The sequence below is a fragment of the Mixophyes fleayi genome, assembly GCF_038048845.1.
Source record: "Mixophyes fleayi isolate aMixFle1 chromosome 4 unlocalized genomic scaffold, aMixFle1.hap1 SUPER_4_unloc_1, whole genome shotgun sequence".
In the NCBI taxonomy this organism is placed as follows: Eukaryota; Metazoa; Chordata; class Amphibia; order Anura; family Limnodynastidae; genus Mixophyes; species Mixophyes fleayi.
The window spans coordinates 179,325-198,980 of NW_027445887.1; the positions used below are offsets into that span (position 1 = coordinate 179,325).

At 41.3% G+C, this 19,656-nt stretch overlaps 18 non-coding genes across 18 annotated transcripts; all 18 read right to left on the bottom strand.

The window, feature by feature from the left end:
* Positions 1–608: 608 nt before the first annotated feature.
* On the bottom strand, positions 609–681 carry TRNAV-CAC (transfer RNA valine (anticodon CAC)). The gene has a single exon. It is a non-coding gene; the product is annotated as a tRNA-Val (tRNA).
* Positions 682–2,493: 1,812 nt separating this feature from the next.
* Positions 2,494–2,566, bottom strand: TRNAV-CAC (transfer RNA valine (anticodon CAC)). Its single transcript has one exon. It is a non-coding gene; the product is annotated as a tRNA-Val (tRNA).
* An 850-nt stretch (positions 2,567–3,416) lies between these two features.
* On the bottom strand, positions 3,417–3,489 carry TRNAM-CAU (transfer RNA methionine (anticodon CAU)). Its single transcript has one exon. It is a non-coding gene; the product is annotated as a tRNA-Met (tRNA).
* Positions 3,490–4,379: 890 nt separating this feature from the next.
* Positions 4,380–4,452, bottom strand: TRNAV-CAC (transfer RNA valine (anticodon CAC)). Its single transcript has one exon. It is a non-coding gene; the product is annotated as a tRNA-Val (tRNA).
* An 850-nt stretch (positions 4,453–5,302) lies between these two features.
* On the bottom strand, positions 5,303–5,375 carry TRNAM-CAU (transfer RNA methionine (anticodon CAU)). The gene has a single exon. It is a non-coding gene; the product is annotated as a tRNA-Met (tRNA).
* An 890-nt stretch (positions 5,376–6,265) lies between these two features.
* TRNAV-CAC (transfer RNA valine (anticodon CAC)) lies at positions 6,266–6,338 on the bottom strand. Its single transcript has one exon. It is a non-coding gene; the product is annotated as a tRNA-Val (tRNA).
* Positions 6,339–7,188: 850 nt separating this feature from the next.
* On the bottom strand, positions 7,189–7,261 carry TRNAM-CAU (transfer RNA methionine (anticodon CAU)). Its single transcript has one exon. It is a non-coding gene; the product is annotated as a tRNA-Met (tRNA).
* Positions 7,262–8,151: 890 nt separating this feature from the next.
* On the bottom strand, positions 8,152–8,224 carry TRNAV-CAC (transfer RNA valine (anticodon CAC)). Its single transcript has one exon. It is a non-coding gene; the product is annotated as a tRNA-Val (tRNA).
* Positions 8,225–10,042: 1,818 nt separating this feature from the next.
* On the bottom strand, positions 10,043–10,115 carry TRNAV-CAC (transfer RNA valine (anticodon CAC)). The gene has a single exon. It is a non-coding gene; the product is annotated as a tRNA-Val (tRNA).
* Positions 10,116–10,965: 850 nt separating this feature from the next.
* TRNAM-CAU (transfer RNA methionine (anticodon CAU)) lies at positions 10,966–11,038 on the bottom strand. Its single transcript has one exon. It is a non-coding gene; the product is annotated as a tRNA-Met (tRNA).
* An 890-nt stretch (positions 11,039–11,928) lies between these two features.
* On the bottom strand, positions 11,929–12,001 carry TRNAV-CAC (transfer RNA valine (anticodon CAC)). Its single transcript has one exon. It is a non-coding gene; the product is annotated as a tRNA-Val (tRNA).
* Positions 12,002–12,851: 850 nt separating this feature from the next.
* TRNAM-CAU (transfer RNA methionine (anticodon CAU)) lies at positions 12,852–12,924 on the bottom strand. The gene has a single exon. It is a non-coding gene; the product is annotated as a tRNA-Met (tRNA).
* An 890-nt stretch (positions 12,925–13,814) lies between these two features.
* Positions 13,815–13,887, bottom strand: TRNAV-CAC (transfer RNA valine (anticodon CAC)). The gene has a single exon. It is a non-coding gene; the product is annotated as a tRNA-Val (tRNA).
* Positions 13,888–14,737: 850 nt separating this feature from the next.
* Positions 14,738–14,811, bottom strand: TRNAM-CAU (transfer RNA methionine (anticodon CAU)). Its single transcript has one exon. It is a non-coding gene; the product is annotated as a tRNA-Met (tRNA).
* An 888-nt stretch (positions 14,812–15,699) lies between these two features.
* Positions 15,700–15,772, bottom strand: TRNAV-CAC (transfer RNA valine (anticodon CAC)). The gene has a single exon. It is a non-coding gene; the product is annotated as a tRNA-Val (tRNA).
* Positions 15,773–16,621: 849 nt separating this feature from the next.
* On the bottom strand, positions 16,622–16,694 carry TRNAM-CAU (transfer RNA methionine (anticodon CAU)). The gene has a single exon. It is a non-coding gene; the product is annotated as a tRNA-Met (tRNA).
* Positions 16,695–17,585: 891 nt separating this feature from the next.
* Positions 17,586–17,658, bottom strand: TRNAV-CAC (transfer RNA valine (anticodon CAC)). Its single transcript has one exon. It is a non-coding gene; the product is annotated as a tRNA-Val (tRNA).
* A 1,796-nt stretch (positions 17,659–19,454) lies between these two features.
* Positions 19,455–19,527, bottom strand: TRNAV-CAC (transfer RNA valine (anticodon CAC)). Its single transcript has one exon. It is a non-coding gene; the product is annotated as a tRNA-Val (tRNA).
* Between the last annotated feature and the right edge of the window lie 129 nt (positions 19,528–19,656).

Genomic DNA, 19,656 nt, shown 5'->3' on the forward strand with positions numbered 1-19,656 from the left:
GCTGGGAAGCAATGCCCCTTTCTATCTCTCCCTGAAACCTCATTGACATCATCCCTGGGACTTGTTCCTGAAAGACATAGAGAGGTTAGGTGCCCGACAGGAGCTATTGCTAAGATATACAGGAGGCGTATGGAAAAGATTGTTGAATCATGAATGAAGGTGGAGAGATAGATGGTGTTGTACATGTAAGCAAGCAGTGTAGTCAAACAATGGGAACAGCCAGTAGAAAACTTGCTTGTATAGGAAGAGGTAAGGCCGTCATCAGAGATCATGGGTCCCAGGACAGATGATTAGAACAGGGGCCCTCCACCTCCCCACAATGTTCCCCCCTTCCCAATGCATGGCTAACTTCACTCTGACACCCTCACCCCTACAGATCCCACTACTCTAGTATCGAACATCCTGCATGCTTATGTTTGTCTTGTTAAAATTCTGTACCAAAAATAACTTGCTACTTACAGGGTTGTATTATTCCTTTCAATACACTAGTTTCCCTAATGAACACTGATGCAATGCCATTAAAACTTCCTGTTGATACAAATAGTATTTACAGGATATTATATCAATTTTACATCTCACATGTCCTATATAAAAGGAGAACTAAGGCCTGTTTCTGCCCAGTTTCGAACTGGGGACCTTTCGTGTGTGAGGCGAATGTGATAACCACTACACTACAGAAACACCAGCTGTGTCCTGTCCTGACCTCTGACACTGTAATAGAGAGTGATCCTTTCTGACATTTAGTGATCTCTATCTGGACTCAACTTGATAAAAAAATGTGATTATTTACACTGACTGTCTGAGGGTGTTATCCTACCCATATCGATGTACCCAGGGTCCCTGTTTCCTAGTCCTTCATTAGGGGTCCATCTTGGATGGGTGGTCTCTTAGTAAAATCAGAATCCAGAGACAGTCCTTTCCCACCTTGTGTCTCATCACACCACATAAGTGTACTATATTTGGGTGTTGGTAAAATTTCCTAAATTATGGAGTGCCGTTCATTTTGTGTGACATTCAGACATTTTTGCATGTGTCTCACAGTGATTAAAGTGGTTTCCTCATGCTGGGAAGAAGGACAGGGAATAGTGTCAGATTTTGTTTTCATCATTTTTTTATCTTTAAATTTGTTTTTTGTTTGATCTAAGTTTTACTTTTTTGCTATTACGTTGGAGACCTTGTATAGTTACAAGATCAATTTTACTTTTGATGTATTGGTGTTAGGGAAGATCTGATCTCAACTAAACCTCCTCTGCACTATAAGTAGATCCCTACATATGAAGGAATACACTACACTCAACTAGGTGTCTCCCATCACTTTATGCTGAAGTGCCCAGACACTTACACATTTTGAACACAGCAATCCTATTGAGCATCAGGTTCAAGTGATTAGGAGGGCAATAGCCATATGAATCAGTTCTTGCCCACTCACTGGAACCTTGGGCTGTCAGTGCAACCTCTAAGTCGTCTCAGAGCAATATGGCTGGTTTGACAACATAGAAAGAACATAGAAAGAACATAGAGAGGGGTGAGAAAAAGACAGGTTGCCCCATGTGAGGATCGAACTCACGACCTTCAGATTATGAGACTGACGCGCTAACGAGGCAGCTACACTGTTTGGAATTAACGCTGAATAATGTTCTTCAATTGTCTCTTCACTAGTAACTAATTTACAAGAAGATGCTTTGTAAATTATAGTTATGTTTCGCTGTTGCTCTATGGTTAATTAATAAAATTAACCCCTTCAGGCTACAGGATGTAACTGTAATGTCTTGTTTAATTTTAGGCAGGGAGTTACGGCAAGTCACAGATCCCTGTGTCATGGCCAAGAACAATGATGAGTGGTTCCTGGCAGATAAATCGCTTCCGCACAGCATTCAATATAGAAGCTGGGAAGCAATGCCCCTTTCTATCTCTCCCTGAAACCTCATTGACATCATCCCTGGGACTTGTTCCTGAAAGACATAGAGAGGTTAGGTGCCCGACAGGAGCTATTGCTAAGATATACAGGAGGCATATGGAAAAGATTGTTGAATCATGAATGAAGGTGGAGAGATAGATGGTGTTGTACATGTAAGCAAGCAGTGTAGTCAAACAATGGGAACAGCCAGTAGAAAACTTGCTTGTATAGGAAGAGGTAAGGCCGTCATCAGAGATCATGGGTCCCAGGACAGATGATTAGAACAGGGGCCCTCCACTTCCCCACAATGTTCCCCCCTTCCCAATGCATGGCTAACTTCACTCTGACACCCTCACCCCTACAGATCCCACTACTCTAGTATCGAACATCCTGCATGCTTATGTTTGTCTTGTTAAAATTCTGTACCAAAAATAACTTGCCACTTACAGGGTTGTATTATTCCTTACAATACACTAGTTTCCCTAATGAACACTGATGCAATGCCATTAAAACTTCCTGTTGATACAAATAGTATTTACAGGATATTATATCAATTTTACATCTCACATGTCCTATATAAAAGGAGAACTAAGGCCTGTTTCTGCCCAGTTTCGAACTGGGGACCTTTCGCGTGTGAGGCGAATGTGATAACCACTACACTACAGAAACACCAGCTGTGACCTGTCCTGACCTCTGACACTGTAATAGAGAGTGATCCTTTCTGACATTTAGTGATCTCTATCTGGACTCAACTAGATAAAAAAATGTGATTATTTACACTAACTGTCTGAGGGTGTTATCCTACCCATATCGATGTACCCAGGGTCTCTGTTTCCTAGTCCTTCATTAGGGGTCCATCTTGGATGGGTGGTCTCTTAGTAAAATCAGAATCCAGAGACAGTCCTTTCCCACCTTGTGTCTCATCACACCACATAAGTGTACTATATTTGGGTGTTGGTAAAATTTCCTAAATTATGGAGTGCCGTTCATTTTGTGTGACATTCAGACATTTTTGCATGTGTCTCACAGTGATTAAAGTGGTTTCCTCATGCTGGGAAGAAGGACAGGGAATAGTGTCAGATTTTGTTTTCATCATTTTTTTATCTTTAAATTTGTTTTTTGTTTGATCTAAGTTTTACTTTTTTGCTATTACGTTGGAGACCTTGTATAGTTACAAGATCAATTTTACTTTTGATGTATTGGTGTTAGGGAAGATCTGATCTCAACTAAACCTCCTCTGCACTATAAGTAGATCCCTACATATGAAGGAATACACTACACTCAACTAGGTGTCTCCCATCACTTTATGCTGAAGTGCCCAGACACTTACACATTTTGAACACAGCAATCCTATTGAGCATCAGGTTCAAGTGATTAGGAGGGCAATAGCCATATGAATCAGTTCTTGCCCACTCACTGGAACCTTGGGCTGTCAGTGCAACCTCTAAGTCGTCTCAGAGCAATATGGCTGGTTTGACAACATAGAAAGAACATAGAGAGGGGTGAGAAAAAGACAGGTTGCCCCATGTGAGGATCGAACTCACGACCTTCAGATTATGAGACTGACGTGCTACCTACTGCGCTAACAAGGCAGCTACACTGTTTGGAATTAACGCTGAATAATGTTCTTCAATTGTCTCTTCACTAGTAACTAATTTACAAGAAGATGCTTTGTAAATTATAGTTATGTTTCGCTGTTGCTCTATGGTTAATTAATAAAATTAACCCCTTCAGGCTACAGGATGTAACTGTAATGTCTTGTTTTATTTTAGGCAGGGAGTTACGGCAAGTCACAGATCCCTGTGTCATGGCCAAGAACAATGATGAGTGGTTCCTGGCAGATAAATCGCTTCCGCACAGCATTCAATATAGAAGCTGGGAAGCAATGCCCCTTTCTATCTCTCCCTGAAACCTCATTGACATCATCCCTGGGACTTGTTCCTGAAAGACATAGAGAGGTTAGGTGCCCGACAGGAGCTATTGCTAAGATATACAGGAGACGTATGGAAAAGATTGTTGAATCATGAATGAAGGTGGAGAGATAGATGGTGTTGTACATGTAAGCAAGCAGTGTAGTCAAACAATGGGAACAGCCAGTAGAAAACTTGCTTGTATAGGAAGAGGTAAGGCCGTCATCAGAGATCATCGGTCCCAGGACAGATGATTAGAACAGGGGCCCTCCACCTCCCCACAATGTTCCCCCCTTCCCAATGCATGGCTAACTTCACTCTGACACCCTCACCCCTACAGATCCCACTACTCTAGTATCGAACATCCTGCATGCTTATGTTTGTCTTGTTAAAATTCTGTACCAAAAATAACTTGCTACTTACAGGGTTGTATTATTCCTTTCAATACACTAGTTTCCCTAATGAACACTGATGCAATGCCATTAAAACTTCCTGTTGATACAAATAGTATTTACAGGATATTATATCAATTTTACATCTCACATGTCCTATATAAAAGGAGAACTAAGGCCTGTTTCTGCCCAGTTTCGAACTGGGGACCTTTCGTGTGTGAGGCGAATGTGATAACCACTACACTACAGAAACACCAGCTGTGTCCTGTCCTGACCTCTGACACTGTAATAGAGAGTGATCCTTTCTGACATTTAGTGATCTCTATCTGGACTCAACTTGATAAAAAAATGTGATTATTTACACTGACTGTCTGAGGGTGTTATCCTACCCATATCGATGTACCCAGGGTCCCTGTTTCCTAGTCCTTCATTAGGGGTCCATCTTGGATGGGTGGTCTCTTAGTAAAATCAGAATCCAGAGACAGTCCTTTCCCACCTTGTGTCTCATCACACCACATAAGTGTACTATATTTGGGTGTTGGTAAAATTTCCTAAATTATGGAGTGCCGTTCATTTTGTGTGACATTCAGACATTTTTGCATGTGTCTCACAGTGATTAAAGTGGTTTCCTCATGCTGGGAAGAAGGACAGGGAATAGTGTCAGATTTTGTTTTCATCATTTTTTTATCTTTAAATTTGTTTTTTGTTTGATCTAAGTTTTACTTTTTTGCTATTACGTTGGAGACCTTGTATAGTTACAAGATCAATTTTACTTTTGATGTATTGGTGTTAGGGAAGATCTGATCTCAACTAAACCTCCTCTGCACTATAAGTAGATCCCTACATATGAAGGAATACACTACACTCAACTAGGTGTCTCCCATCACTTTATGCTGAAGTGCCCAGACACTTACACATTTTGAACACAGCAATCCTATTGAGCATCAGGTTCAAGTGATTAGGAGGGCAATAGCCATATGAATCAGTTCTTGCCCACTCACTGGAACCTTGGGCTGTCAGTGCAACCTCTAAGTCGTCTCAGAGCAATATGGCTGGTTTGACAACATAGAAAGAACATAGAGAGGGGTGAGAAAAAGACAGGTTGCCCCATGTGAGGATCGAACTCACGACCTTCAGATTATGAGACTGACGTGCTACCTACTGCGCTAACAAGGCAGCTACACTGTTTGGAATTAACGCTGAATAATGTTCTTCAATTGTCTCTTCACTAGTAACTAATTTACAAGAAGATGCTTTGTAAATTATAGTTATGTTTCGCTGTTGCTCTATGGTTAATTAATAAAATTAACCCCTTCAGGCTACAGGATGTAACTGTAATGTCTTGTTTAATTTTAGGCAGGGAGTTACGGCAAGTCACAGATCCCTGTGTCATGGCCAAGAACAATGATGAGTGGTTCCTGGCAGATAAATCGCTTCCGCACAGCATTCAATATAGAAGCTGGGAAGCAATGCCCCTTTCTATCTCTCCCTGAAACCTCATTGACATCATCCCTGGGACTTGTTCCTGAAAGACATAGAGAGGTTAGGTGCCCGACAGGAGCTATTGCTAAGATATACAGGAGGCGTATGGAAAAGATTGTTGAATCATGAATGAAGGTGGAGAGATAGATGGTGTTGTACATGTAAGCAAGCAGTGTAGTCAAACAATGGGAACAGCCAGTAGAAAACTTGCTTGTATAGGAAGAGGTAAGGCCGTCATCAGAGATCATGGGTCCCAGGACAGATGATTAGAACAGGGGCCCTCCACTTCCCCACAATGTTCCCCCCTTCCCAATGCATGGCTAACTTCACTCTGACACCCTCACCCCTACAGATCCCACTACTCTAGTATCGAACATCCTGCATGCTTATGTTTGTCTTGTTAAAATTCTGTACCAAAAATAACTTGCCACTTACAGGGTTGTATTATTCCTTACAATACACTAGTTTCCCTAATGAACACTGATGCAATGCCATTAAAACTTCCTGTTGATACAAATAGTATTTACAGGATATTATATCAATTTTACATCTCACATGTCCTATATAAAAGGAGAACTAAGGCCTGTTTCTGCCCAGTTTCGAACTGGGGACCTTTCGTGTGTGAGGCGAATGTGATAACCACTACACTACAGAAACACCAGCTGTGTCCTGTCCTGACCTCTGACACTGTAATAGAGAGTGATCCTTTCTGACATTTAGTGATCTCTATCTGGACTCAACTTGATAAAAAAATGTGATTATTTACACTGACTGTCTGAGGGTGTTATCCTACCCATATCGATGTACCCAGGGTCCCTGTTTCCTAGTCCTTCATTAGGGGTCCATCTTGGATGGGTGGTCTCTTAGTAAAATCAGAATCCAGAGACAGTCCTTTCCCACCTTGTGTCTCATCACACCACATAAGTGTACTATATTTGGGTGTTGGTAAAATTTCCTAAATTATGGAGTGCCGTTCATTTTGTGTGACATTCAGACATTTTTGCATGTGTCTCACAGTGATTAAAGTGGTTTCCTCATGCTGGGAAGAAGGACAGGGAATAGTGTCAGATTTTGTTTTCATCATTTTTTTATCTTTAAATTTGTTTTTTGTTTGATCTAAGTTTTACTTTTTTGCTATTACGTTGGAGACCTTGTATAGTTACAAGATCAATTTTACTTTTGATGTATTGGTGTTAGGGAAGATCTGATCTCAACTAAACCTCCTCTGCACTATAAGTAGATCCCTACATATGAAGGAATACACTACACTCAACTAGGTGTCTCCCATCACTTTATGCTGAAGTGCCCAGACACTTACACATTTTGAACACAGCAATCCTATTGAGCATCAGGTTCAAGTGATTAGGAGGGCAATAGCCATATGAATCAGTTCTTGCCCACTCACTGGAACCTTGGGCTGTCAGTGCAACCTCTAAGTCGTCTCAGAGCAATATGGCTGGTTTGACAACATAGAAAAAACATAGAGAGGGGTGAGAAAATGACAGGTTGCCCCATGTGAGGATCGAACTCACGACCTTCAGATTATGAGACTGACGCGCTACCTACTGCGCTAACAAGGCAGCTACACTTGTTGGAATTAACGCTGAATAATGTTCTTCAATTGTCTCTTCACTAGTAACTAATTTACAAGAATATGCTTTGTAAATTATAGTTATGTTTCGCTGTTGCTCTATGGTTAATTAATACAATTAACCCCTTCAGGCTACAGGATGTAACTGTAATGTCTTGTTTAATTTTAGGCAGGGAGTTACGGCAAGTCACAGATCCCTGTGTCATGGCCAAGAACAATGATGAGTGGTTCCTGGCAGATAAATCGCTTCCGCACAGCATTCAATATAGAAGCTGGGAAGCAATGCCCCTTTCTATCTCTCCCTGAAACCTCATTGACATCATCCCTGGGACTTGTTCCTGAAAGACATAGAGAGGTTAGGTGCCCGACAGGAGCTATTGCTAAGATATACAGGAGGCGTATGGAAAAGATTGTTGAATCATGAATGAAGGTGGAGAGATAGATGGTGTTGTACATGTAAGCAAGCAGTGTAGTCAAACAATGGGAACAGCCAGTAGAAAACTTGCTTGTATAGGAAGAGGTAAGGCCGTCATCAGAGATCATGGGTCCCAGGACAGATGATTAGAACAGGGGCCCTCCACCTCCCCACAATGTTCCCCCCTTCCCAATGCATGGCTAACTTCACTCTGACACCCTCACCCCTACAGATCCCACTACTCTAGTATCGAACATCCTGCATGCTTATGTTTGTCTTGTTAAAATTCTGTACCAAAAATAACTTGCTACTTACAGGGTTGTATTATTCCTTTCAATACACTAGTTTCCCTAATGAACACTGATGCAATGCCATTAAAACTTCCTGTTGATACAAATAGTATTTACAGGATATTATATCAATTTTACATCTCACATGTCCTATATAAAAGGAGAACTAAGGCCTGTTTCTGCCCAGTTTCGAACTGGGGACCTTTCGCGTGTGAGGCGAATGTGATAACCACTACACTACAGAAACACCAGCTGTGACCTGTCCTGACCTCTGACACTGTAATAGAGAGTGATCCTTTCTGACATTTAGTGATCTCTATCTGGACTCAACTTGATAAAAAAATGTGATTATTTACACTGACTGTCTGAGGGTGTTATCCTACCCATATCGATGTACCCAGGGTCCCTGTTTCCTAGTCCTTCATTAGGGGTCCATCTTGGATGGGTGGTCTCTTAGTAAAATCAGAATCCAGAGACAGTCCTTTCCCACCTTGTGTCTCCTCACACCACATAAGTGTACTATATTTGGGTGTTGGTAAAATTTCCTAAATTATGGAGTGCCGTTCATTTTGTGTGACATTCAGACATTTTTGCATGTGTCTCACAGTGATTAAAGTGGTTTCCTCATGCTGGGAAGAAGGACAGGGAATAGTGTCAGATTTTGTTTTCATCATTTTTTTATCTTTAAATTTGTTTTTTGTTTGATCTAAGTTTTACTTTTTTGCTATTACGTTGGAGACCTTGTATAGTTACAAGATCAATTTTACTTTTGATGTATTGGTGTTAGGGAAGATCTGATCTCAACTAAACCTCCTCTGCACTATAAGTAGATCCCTACATATGAAGGAATACACTACACTCAACTAGGTGTCTCCCATCACTTTATGCTGAAGTGCCCAGACACTTACACATTTTGAACACAGCAATCCTATTGAGCATCAGGTTCAAGTGATTAGGAGGGCAATAGCCATATGAATCAGTTCTTGCCCACTCACTGGAACCTTGGGCTGTCAGTGCAACCTCTAAGTCGTCTCAGAGCAATATGGCTGGTTTGACAACATAGAAAAAACATAGAGAGGGGTGAGAAAAAGACAGGTTGCCCCATGTGAGGATCGAACTCACGATTATGATCACTAGATTATGAGATGACGCGCTACCTACTGCGCTAACAAGGCACCTACACTTGTTGGAATTAACGCTGAATAATGTTCTTCAATTGTCTCTTCACTAGTAACTAATTTACAAGAATATGCTTTGTAAATTATAGTTATGTTTCGCTGTTGCTCTATGGTTAATTAATACAATTAACCCCTTCAGGCTACAGGATGTAACTGTAATGTCTTGTTTAATTTTAGGCAGGGAGTTACGGCAAGTCACAGATCCCTGTGTCATGGCCAAGAACAATGATGAGTGGTTCCTGGCAGATAAATCGCTTCCGCACAGCATTCAATATAGAAGCTGGGAAGCAATGCCCCTTTCTATCTCTCCCTGAAACCTCATTGACATCATCCCTGGGACTTGTTCCTGAAAGACATAGAGAGGTTAGGTGCCCGACAGGAGCTATTGCTAAGATATACAGGAGGCGTATGGAAAAGATTGTTGAATCATGAATGAAGGTGGAGAGATAGATGGTGTTGTACATGTAAGCAAGCAGTGTAGTCAAACAATGGGAACAGCCAGTAGAAAACTTGCTTGTATAGGAAGAGGTAAGGCCGTCATCAGAGATCATGGGTCCCAGGACAGATGATTAGAACAGGGGCCCTCCACCTCCCCACAATGTTCCCCCCTTCCCAATGCATGGCTAACTTCACTCTGACACCCTCACCCCTACAGATCCCACTACTCTAGTATCGAACATCCTGCATGCTTATGTTTGTCTTGTTAAAATTCTGTACCAAAAATAACTTGCTACTTACAGGGTTGTATTATTCCTTTCAATACACTAGTTTCCCTAATGAACACTGATGCAATGCCATTAAAACTTCCTGTTGATACAAATAGTATTTACAGGATATTATATCAATTTTACATCTCACATGTCCTATATAAAAGGAGAACTAAGGCCTGTTTCTGCCCAGTTTCGAACTGGGGACCTTTCGCGTGTGAGGCGAATGTGATAACCACTACACTACAGAAACACCAGCTGTGACCTGTCCTGACCTCTGACACTGTAATAGAGAGTGATCCTTTCTGACATTTAGTGATCTCTATCTGGACTCAACTTGATAAAAAAATGTGATTATTTACACTGACTGTCTGAGGGTGTTATCCTACCCATATCGATGTACCCAGGGTCCCTGTTTCCTAGTCCTTCATTAGGGGTCCATCTTGGATGGGTGGTCTCTTAGTAAAATCAGAATCCAGAGACAGTCCTTTCCTACCTTGTGTCTCCTCACACCACATAAGTGTACTATATTTGGGTGTTGGTAAAATTTCCTAAATTATGGAGTGCCGTTCATTTTGTGTGACATTCAGACATTTTTGCATGTGTCTCACAGTGATTAAAGTGGTTTCCTCATGCTGGGAAGAAGGACAGGGAATAGTGTCAGATTTTGTTTTCATCATTTTTTTATCTTTAAATTTGTTTTTTGTTTGATCTAAGTTTTACTTTTTTGCTATTACGTTGGAGACCTTGTATAGTTACAAGATCAATTTTACTTTTGATGTATTGGTGTTAGGGAAGATCTGATCTCAACTAAACCTCCTCTGCACTATAAGTAGATCCCTACATATGAAGGAATACACTACACTCAACTAGGTGTCTCCCATCACTTTATGCTGAAGTGCCCAGACACTTACACATTTTGAACACAGCAATCCTATTGAGCATCAGGTTCAAGTGATTAGGAGGGCAATAGCCATATGAACCAGTTCTTGCCCACTCACTGGAACCTTGGGCTGTCAGTGCAACCTCTAAGTCGTCTCAGAGCAATATGGCTGGTTTGACAACATAGAAAAAACATAGAGAGGGGTGAGAAAATGACAGGTTGCCCCATGTGAGGATCGAACTCACGACCTTCAGATTATGAGACTGACGCACTACCTACTGCGCTAACGAGGCAGCTACACTGTTTGGAATTAACGCTGAATAATGTTCTTCAATTGTCTCTTCACTAGTAACTAATTTACAAGAATATGCTTTGTAAATTATAGTTATGTTTCGCTGTTGCTCTATGGTTAATTAATAAAATGAACCCCTTCAGGCTACAGGATGTAACTGTAATGTCTTGTTTAATTTTAGGCAGGGAGTTACGGCAAGTCACAGATCCCTGTGTCATGGCCAAGAACAATGATGAGTGGTTCCTGGCAGATAAATCGCTTCCGCACAGCATTCAATATAGAAGCTGGGAAGCAATGCCCCTTTCTATCTCTCCCTGAAACCTCATTGACATCATCCCTGGGACTTGTTCCTGAAAGACATAGAGAGGTTAGGTGCCCGACAGGAGCTATTGCTAAGATATACAGGAGGCGTATGGAAAAGATTGTTGAATCATGAATGAAGGTGGAGAGATAGATGGTGTTGTACATGTAAGCAAGCAGTGTAGTCAAACAATGGGAACAGCCAGTAGAAAACTTGCTTGTATAGGAAGAGGTAAGGCCGTCATCAGAGATCATGGGTCCCAGGACAGATGATTAGAACAGGGGCCCTCCACTTCCCCACAATGTTCCCCCCTTCCCAATGCATGGCTAACTTCACTCTGACACCCTCACCCCTACAGATCCCACTACTCTAGTATCGAACATCCTGCATGCTTATGTTTGTCTTGTTAAAATTCTGTACCAAAAATAACTTGCCACTTACAGGGTTGTATTATTCCTTACAATACACTAGTTTCCCTAATGAACACTGATGCAATGCCATTAAAACTTCCTGTTGATACAAATAGTATTTACAGGATATTATATCAATTTTACATCTCACATGTCCTATATAAAAGGAGAACTAAGGCCTGTTTCTGCCCAGTTTCGAACTGGGGACCTTTCGCGTGTGAGGCGAACGTGATAACCACTACACTACAGAAACACCAGCTGTGTCCTGTCCTGACCTCTGACACTGTAATAGAGAGTGATCCTTTCTGACATTTAGTGATCTCTATCTGGACTCAACTTGATAAAAAAATGTGATTATTTACACTGACTGTCTGAGGGTGTTATCCTACCCATATCGATGTACCCAGGGTCCCTGTTTCCTAGTCCTTCATTAGGGGTCCATCTTGGATGGGTGGTCTCTTAGTAAAATCAGAATCCAGAGACAGTCCTTTCCCACCTTGTGTCTCATCACACCACATAAGTGTACTATATTTGGGTGTTGGTAAAATTTCCTAAATTATGGAGTGCCGTTCATTTTGTGTGACATTCAGACATTTTTGCATGTGTCTCACAGTGATTAAAGTGGTTTCCTCATGCTGGGAAGAAGGACAGGGAATAGTGTCAGATTTTGTTTTCATCATTTTTTTATCTTTAAATTTGTTTTTTGTTTGATCTAAGTTTTACTTTTTTGCTATTACGTTGGAGACCTTGTATAGTTACAAGATCAATTTTACTTTTGATGTATTGGTGTTAGGGAAGATCTGATCTCAACTAAACCTCCTCTGCACTATAAGTAGATCCCTACATATGAAGGAATACACTACACTCAACTAGGTGTCTCCCATCACTTTATGCTGAAGTGCCCAGACACTTACACATTTTGAACACAGCAATCCTATTGAGCATCAGGTTCAAGTGATTAGGAGGGCAATAGCCATATGAATCAGTTCTTGCCCACTCACTGGAACCTTGGGCTGTCAGTGCAACCTCTAAGTCGTCTCAGAGCAATATGGCTGGTTTGACAACATAGAAAGAACATAGAGAGGGGTGAGAAAAAGACAGGTTGCCCCATGTGAGGATCGAACTCACGACCTTCAGATTATGAGACTGACGTGCTACCTACTGCACTAACAAGGCAGCTACACTTGTTGGAATTAACGCTGAATAATGTTCTTCAATTGTCTCTTCACTAGTAACTAATTTACAAGAATATGCTTTGTAAATTATAGTTATGTTTCGCTGTTGCTCTATGGTTAATTAATACAATTAACCCCTTCAGGCTACAGGATGTAACTGTAATGTCTTGTTTAATTTTAGGCAGGGAGTTACGGCAAGTCACAGATCCCTGTGTCATGGCCAAGAACAATGATGAGTGGTTCCTGGCAGATAAATCGCTTCCGCACAGCATTCAATATAGAAGCTGGGAAGCAATGCCCCTTTCTATCTCTCCCTGAAACCTCATTGACATCATCCCTGGGACTTGTTCCTGAAAGACATAGAGAGGTTAGGTGCCCGACAGGAGCTATTGCTAAGATATACAGGAGGCGTATGGAAAAGATTGTTGAATCATGAATGAAGGTGGAGAGATAGATGGTGTTGTACATGTAAGCAAGCAGTGTAGTCAAACAATGGGAACAGCCAGTAGAAAACTTGCTTGTATAGGAAGAGGTAAGGCCGTCATCAGAGATCATGGGTCCCAGGACAGATGATTAGAACAGGGGCCCTCCACTTCCCCACAATGTTCCCCCCTTCCCAATGCATGGCTAACTTCACTCTGACACCCTCACCCCTACAGATCCCACTACTCTAGTATCGAACATCCTGCATGCTTATGTTTGTCTTGTTAAAATTCTGTACCAAAAATAACTTGCCACTTACAGGGTTGTATTATTCCTTACAATACACTAGTTTCCCTAATGAACACTGATGCAATGCCATTAAAACTTCCTGTTGATACAAATAGTATTTACAGGATATTATATCAATTTTACATCTCACATGTCCTATATAAAAGGAGAACTAAGGCCTGTTTCTGCCCAGTTTCGAACTGGGGACCTTTTGCGTGTGAGGTGAACGTGATAACCACTACACTACAGAAACACCAGCTGTGTCCTGTCCTGACCTCTGACACTGTAATAGAGAGTGATCCTTTCTGACATTTAGTGATCTCTATCTGGACTCAACTTGATAAAAAAATGTGATTATTTACACTGACTGTCTGAGGGTGTTATCCTACCCATATCGATGTACCCAGGGTCCCTGTTTCCTAGTCCTTCATTAGGGGTCCATCTTGGATGGGTGGTCTCTTAGTAAAATCAGAATCCAGAGACAGTCCTTTCCCACCTTGTGTCTCATCACACCACATAAGTGTACTATATTTGGGTGTTGGTAAAATTTCCTAAATTATGGAGTGCCGTTCATTTTGTGTGACATTCAGACATTTTTGCATGTGTCTCACAGTGATTAAAGTGGTTTCCTCATGCTGGGAAGAAGGACAGGGAATAGTGTCAGATTTTGTTTTCATCATTTTTTTATCTTTAAATTTGTTTTTTGTTTGATCTAAGTTTTACTTTTTTGCTATTACGTTGGAGACCTTGTATAGTTACAAGATCAATTTTACTTTTGATGTATTGGTGTTAGGGAAGATCTGATCTCAACTAAACCTCCTCTGCACTATAAGTAGATCCCTACATATGAAGGAATACACTACACTCAACTAGGTGTCTCCCATCACTTTATGCTGAAGTGCCCAGACACTTACACATTTTGAACACAGCAATCCTATTGAGCATCAGGTTCAAGTGATTAGGAGGGCAATAGCCATATGAATCAGTTCTTGCCCACTCACTGGAACCTTGGGCTGTCAGTGCAACCTCTAAGTCGTCTCAGAGCAATATGGCTGGTTTGACAACATAGAAAGAACATAGAGAGGGGTGAGAAAAAGACAGGTTGCCCCATGTGAGGATCGAACTCACGACCTTCAGATTATGAGACTGACGTTGCTACCTACTGCACTAACAAGGCAGCTACACTTGTTGGAATTAACGCTGAATAATGTTCTTCAATTGTCTCTTCACTAGTAACTAATTTACAAGAATATGCTTTGTAAATTATAGTTATGTTTCGCTGTTGCTCTATGGTTAATTAATACAATTAACCCCTTCAGGCTACAGGATGTAACTGTAATGTCTTGTTTAATTTTAGGCAGGGAGTTACGGCAAGTCACAGATCCCTGTGTCATGGCCAAGAACAATGATGAGTGGTTCCTGGCAGATAAATCGCTTCCGCACAGCATTCAATATAGAAGCTGGGAAGCAATGCCCCTTTCTATCTCTCCCTGAAACCTCATTGACATCATCCCTGGACTTGTTCCTGAAAGACATAGAGAGGTTAGGTGCCCGACAGGAGCTATTGCTAAGATATACAGGAGGCGTATGGAAAAGATTGTTGAATCATGAATGAAGGTGGAGAGATAGATGGTGTTGTACATGTAAGCAAGCAGTGTAGTCAAACAATGGGAACAGCCAGTAGAAAACTTGCTTGTATAGAAGAGGTAAGGCCGTCATCAGAGATCATGGGTCCCAGGACAGATGATTAGAACAGGGGCCCTCCACTTCCCCACAATGTTCCCCCCTTCCCAATGCATGGCTAACTTCACTCTGACACCCTCACCCCTACAGATCCCACTACTCTAGTATCGAACATCCTGCATGCTTATGTTTGTCTTGTTAAAATTCTGTACCAAAAATAACTTGCCACTTACAGGGTTGTATTATTCCTTACAATACACTAGTTTCCCTAATGAACACTGATGCAATGCCATTAAAACTTCCTGTTGATACAAATAGTATTTACAGGATATTATATCAATTTTACATCTCACATGTCCTATATAAAAGGAGAACTAAGGCCTGTTTCTGCCCAGTTTCGAACTGGGGACCTTTCGCGTGTGAGGTGAACGTGATAACCACTACACTACAGAAACACCAGCTGTGTCCTGTCCTGACCTCTGACACTGTAATAGAGAGTGATCCTTTCTGACATTTAGTGATCTCTATCTGGACTCAACTTGATAAAAAAATGTGATTATTTACACTGACTGTCTGAGGGTGTTATCCTACCCATATCGATGTACCCAGGGTCCCTGTTTCCTAGTCCTTCATTAGGGGTCCATCTTGGATGGGTGGTCTCTTAGTAAAATCAGAATCCAGAGACAGTCCTTTCCCACCTTGTGTCTCATCACACCACATAAGTGTACTATATTTGGGTGTTGGTAAAATTTCCTAAATTATGGAGTGCCGTTCATTTTGTGTGACATTCAGACATTTTTGCATGTGTCTCACAGTGATTAAAGTGGTTTCCTCATGCTGGAAGAAGGACAGGGAATAGTGTCAGATTTTGTTTTCATCATTTTTTTATCTTTAAATTTGTTTTTTGTTTGATCTAAGTTTTACTTTTTTGCTATTACGTTGGAGACCTTGTATAGTTACAAGATCAATTTTACTTTTGATGTATTGGTGTTAGGGAAGATCTGATCTCAACTAAACCTCCTCTGCACTATAAGTAGATCCCTACATATGAAGGAATACACTACACTCAACTAGGTGTCTCCCATCACTTTATGCTGAAGTGCCCAGACACTTACACATTTTGAACACAGCAATCCTATTGAGCATCAGGTTCAAGTGATTAGGAGGGCAATAGCCATATGAATCAGTTCTTGCCCACTCACTGGAACCTTGGGCTGTCAGTGCAACCTCTAAGTCGTCTCAGAGCAATATGGCTGGTTTGACAACATAGAAAGAACATAGAGAGGGGTGAGAAAAAGACAGGTTGCCCCATGTGAGGATCGAACTCACGACCTTCAGATTATGAGACTGACGCGCTACCTACTGCGCTAACGAGGCAGCTACACTGTTTGGAATTAACGCTGAATAATGTTCTTCAATTGTCTCTTCACTAGTAACTAATTTACAAGAATATGCTTTGTAAATTATAGTTATGTTTCGCTGTTGCTCTATGGTTAATTAATAAAATGAACCCCTTCAGGCTACAGGATGTAACTGTAATGTCTTGTTTAATTTTAGGCAGGGAGTTACGGCAAGTCACAGATCCCTGTGTCATGGCCAAGAACAATGATGAGTGGTTCCTGGCAGATAAATCGCTTCCGCACAGCATTCAATATAGAAGCTGGGAAGCAATGCCCCTTTCTATCTCTCCCTGAAACCTCATTGACATCATCCCTGGGACTTGTTCCTGAAAGACATAGAGAGGTTAGGTGCCCGACAGGAGCTATTGCTAAGATATACAGGAGGCGTATGGAAAAGATTGTTGAATCATGAATGAAGGTGGAGAGATAGATGGTGTTGTACATGTAAGCAAGCAGTGTAGTCAAACAATGGGAACAGCCAGTAGAAAACTTGCTTGTATAGGAAGAGGTAAGGCCGTCATCAGAGATCATGGGTCCCAGGACAGATGATTAGAACAGGGGCCCTCCACTTCCCCACAATGTTCCCCCCTTCCCAATGCATGGCTAACTTCACTCTGACACCCCTCACCCCTACAGATCCCACTACTCTAGTATCGAACATCCTGCATGCTTATGTTTGTCTTGTTAAAATTCTGTACCAAAAATAACTTGCCACTTACAGGGTTGTATTATTCCTTACAATACACTAGTTTCCCTAATGAACACTGATGCAATGCCATTAAAACTTCCTGTTGATACAAATAGTATTTACAGGATATTATATCAATTTTACATCTCACATGTCCTATATAAAAGGAGAACTAAGGCCTGTTTCTGCCCAGTTTTGAACTGGGGACCTTTCGCGTGTGAGGCGAACGTGATAACCACTACACTACAGAAACACCAGCTGTGACCTGTCCTGACCTCTGACACTGTAATAGAGAGTGATCCTTTCTGACATTTAGTGATCTCTATCTGGACTCAACTAGATAAAAAAATGTGATTATTTACACTGACTGTCTGAGGGTGTTATCCTACCCATATCGATGTACCCAGGGTCCCTGTTTCCTAGTCCTTCATTAGGGGTCCATCTTGGATGGGTGGTCTCTTAGTAAAATCAGAATCCAGAGACAGTCCTTTCCCACCTTGTGTCTCATCACACCACATAAGTGTACTATATTTGGGTGTTGGTAAAATTTCCTAAATTATGGAGTGCCGTTCATTTTGTGTGACATTCAGACATTTTTGCATGTGTCTCACAGTGATTAAAGTGGTTTCCTCATGCTGGGAAGAAGGACAGGGAATAGTGTCAGATTTTGTTTTCATCATTTTTTATCTTTAAATTTGTTTTTTGTTTGATCTAAGTTTTACTTTTTTGCTATTACGTTGGAGACCTTGTATAGTTACAAGATCAATTTTACTTTTGATGTATTGGTGTTAGGGAAGATCTGATCTCAACTAAACCTCCTCTGCACTATAAGTAGATCCCTACATATGAAGGAATACACTACACTCAACTAGGTGTCTCCCATCACTTTATGCTGAAGTGCCCAGACACTTACACATTTTGAACACAGCAATCCTATTGAGCATCAGGTTCAATTAGGAGGGCAATAGCCATATGAATCAGTTCTTGCCCACTCACTGGAACCTTGGGCTGTCAGTGCAACCTCTAAGTCATCTCAGAGCAATATGGCTGGTTTGACAACATAGAAAGAACATAGAGAGGGGTGAGAAAAAAACAGGTTGCCCCATGTGAGGATCGAACTCACGACCTTCAGATTATGAGACTGACGCGCTAACGAGGCAGCTACACTGTTTGGAATTAACGCTGAATAATGTTCTTCAATTGTCTCTTCACTAGTAACTAATTTACAAGAAGATGCTTTGTAAATTATAGTTATGTTTCGCTGTTGCTCTATGGTTAATTAATAAAATTAACCCCTTCAGGCTACAGGATGTAACTGTAATGTCTTGTTTAATTTTAGGCAGGGAGTTACGGCAAGTCACAGATCCCTGTGTCATGGCCAAGAACAATGATGAGTGGTTCCTGGCAGATAAATCGCTTCCACACAGCATTCAATATAGAAGCTGGGAAGCAATGCCCCTTTCTATCTCTCCCTGAAACCTCATTGACATCATCCCTGGGACTTGTTCCTGAAAGACATAGAGAGGTTAGGTGCCTGACAGGAGCTATTGCTAAGATATACAGGAGGCGTATGGAAAAGATTGTTGAATCATGAATGAAGGTGGAGAGATACATGGTGTTGTACATGTAAGCAAGCAGTGTAGTCAAACAATGGGAACAGCCAGTAGAAAACTTGCTTGTATAGGAAGAGGTAAGGCTGTCATCAGAGATCATGGGTCCCAGGACAGATGATTAGAACAGGGCCCCTCCACCTCCCCACAATGTTCCCCCCTTCCCAATGCATGGCTAACTTCACTCTGACACCCTCAACCCTACAGATCCCACTACTCTAGTATCGAACATCCTGCATGCTTATATTTGTCTTGTTAAAATTCTGTACCAAAAATAACTTGCTACTTACAGGGTTGTATTATTCCTTTCAATACACTAGTTTCCCTAATGAACACTGATGCAATGCCATTAAAACTTCCTGTTGATACAAATAGTATTTACAGGATATTATATCAATTTTACATCTCACATGTCCTATATAAAAGGAGAACTAAGGCCTGTTTCTGCCCAGTTTCGAACTGGGGACCTTTCGCGTGTGAGGCGAACGTGATAACCACTACACTACAGAAACACCAGCTGTGTCCTGTCCTGACCTCTGACACTGTAATAGAGAGTGATCCTTTCTGACATTTAGTGATCTCTATCTGGACTCAACTTGATAAAAAAATGTGATTATTTACACTGACTGTCTGAGGGTGTT